General features: G+C 34.9%; 1 pseudogene; it reads left to right on the plus strand.

Annotated features, from left to right (window-relative positions):
- The first annotated feature begins 2,082 nt into the window (after positions 1-2,082).
- LOC103134909 (nuclear factor 7, ovary-like) overlaps positions 2,083-2,692 on the plus strand; it is a 2,232-nt pseudogene continuing 1,622 nt past the window's right edge.

Raw genomic sequence — 2,692 nt, forward strand, 5'->3', positions numbered from 1 at the left:
TCAGTTTTTGCACTTCTACTGTGCTCTACTTGTTAGATTTAGTGGTCAAGTTTTAAATCACAACAATTTTATTTCCTTAATTTCCAGAATCATTTTATATTCACCCCCCCAAAAATGACATTTTTCTAAATGCAGTTTTGTTATGCCTCATAGTTAACTGCAACAGAACTTGCTACAGATCACACACAAATAAAAGTACAAATATTGTAACAAAACCATTGACATGCAGCTTCCTGCACTCTCCCTGTTATTTTTCGTGAGATGTCTGCTGATAAGCAAACACTGAACTGGAAATGTATTGCTTGTGGGATGAAAAAAGTTCGGAACTTTTATTATTCTGCAGCAGCAGCTTAAAGTTTTGGAGAAATTATTGCTTTTGCGTGATTTTGTGAATAACAAGAGAAACAAAACTTTCAGCTTTGATGTTTTCACAGCACCACCTACAGGAGACAAATACACACAGCAGAGATAAATCACATTTATGGAAAATATCACTGATACTGCAGATGCATATCACTGCATTTCATAAAATAGATGTTGGTCAGTGAGACAAGACAATTTACTATTTATAATCAGACCTGGAAGGTCCTACTAAGGCAGTTTTAACAACAATCACAAACAATCAGAAGTGTAATGGTGACGGCTTTATTCAGGTTTATCAGAACATCCTGGGATTTAATGAGTTTTTCTTATCAGATGAACTGGCGTAGCTGCAGATCCCAGTGTTGCTCTTTTTTATAGTTATGGAGGTAAAGTAGAAGTTTATTTATAGGGGACCATTTCATAGAGACAGGGGAGCAACTATGTATTTTCTGATGCCACAGAATAGAGAAATTTCACAAAGGATTTTACAAAAGTGGGAATACAACAAAATACACAGCAATGTATGATACAGAAAACAGAACACGATACAATCAGAAAAGTTTGTATCATTTTCTTCTAAAATTTTCTACAGAATCTAAACTATGTAGAAATAGAAGCAGAGCTGTCCACATTCTGGATCTCCTCAGGTTCTGAACTGGGTCCACAGAACCACTAGAAAGTTCTGATTAGATAAACTCAAACTAGCAGGAGCTCATCTAATCATTGGTTGTTTAAATGACGAACAGTGAACCTACCTCTTTCTCAAAGACTCTGTGAAGTCTCAACATTTTCCAGATTTTCAGTGAAACAAATTTTCAGAAAAGTGAGGTGAGAACATCAAGCATCAGTTTTTCTTGTTTCTCACATTAAACTGAAAGACTCGATCCACTGACTTCATGTTCTGGTCTTTTCATCATCAAAAACTTCCTGCAGAAAGTTGTTCTGCTCAATAAAGTTCAAAACTATCTCTTATCCTAAACTGGAATTTATCCGGGTTGAAATAAATAAACAAATAAGTAAAATGAGATCAGGATGGATCAACATTTAAATAAAGCTGCAACTGAAAACATATGAGAAAATATAAAAATTATTTGTTATATTACGTTTATTAAAATTATTGGAAGAATAATTTCAGACATTTTTTCTCGGATTTATGTAATTTTCTGTTTCACTGGTTCATCTCTTCATATTCACATTACTAATACAAAATATTCTGTTACTGTTTTGTGTTAAATACCCATTATTTATGAACATCACAGCTTCTTATTAATCTGAGGAAGGATAAACAGATAACTACAATAATTGATGAACATCATCTGATCAATGATGGTCAGATGATGGGCAGAAAAAAACTCTTTTTTTCCACTCGGATGTGGATCTTTAATTAGGCTTTTGATATTATGGTTCAACTGAAACTATTAATTTTTTTAAACATTGACTTAAATAAATAATTTATTTTTAGGCAAAATGCCTGTTATTTTCCTTATAAATATATTTTTATGTTTATTTTGGAATATTAAAGTAGATTACAATGTGGGAGAGTAAAGTTAATGACATGTTTAACTTTACATGAATACTAAATTAACAAATATCCTCTATTTTATTGCAAGTTCAGATAAGTAGCTTCATGTTTAGCTGTCAAAGATGTTCCTACAGCACCACCTGCTGGACATGAACTCAATTCCAGATTTTTTTTTTTATTTAACACGTGACTTACAGACTAAAGAAACTGAAAGTAATTTCAGGCGTTATTGGACTCATCTGTGAGACGCTGGGTATTAGATCTCTGCTGAAGATTTTTTCAAAGAAACTGCTGAAACTTTTGGTGAGTCTGACTGTTGAAATATTTTGACAAAATGGCAGAGAGAGCTCTTTTTGAAAGTTTCCTGAGCTGCCATGTTTGTTCAGAGACTTTCAGAGATCCTGTGTCTCTGAGCTGCAACCACAGCTTCTGTTCAAGTTGCCTGCAAAAATTCTGGGAACAAACTGGAAACTAGAACTGTCCCATCTGTAAACGATCGTCCAAGGAGGATCCGTCCATCAACTTCTCCCTCAAAGAACTCGCTGATTTGTTTGGTGAGAAGCTGAAAGGAGCTTCAACTGAGATGGAAAGAGAGAAGAAGAAAGAGAAGGTGGTGTGTGAGAAACACTCAGAGGTTCCTTATTGGTTCTGTGAAGACGAGCAGAGAGCTGTGTGTCCTGTCTGTGAGTTTTCTCTCCACCAGAGTCACAAAGTGGTTCCTATAGAAGAAGCAGTCAGTGAGCTGAAGGAGCAGCTGAAATCTGACTTAAAGTCTCTGCAGGACAAGAGGAACAAACACAAACAAGT

Source organism: Poecilia formosa, unplaced genomic scaffold (assembly GCF_000485575.1).
Source record: "Poecilia formosa unplaced genomic scaffold, Poecilia_formosa-5.1.2 Scaffold20, whole genome shotgun sequence".
In the NCBI taxonomy this organism is placed as follows: domain Eukaryota; kingdom Metazoa; phylum Chordata; class Actinopteri; order Cyprinodontiformes; family Poeciliidae; genus Poecilia; species Poecilia formosa.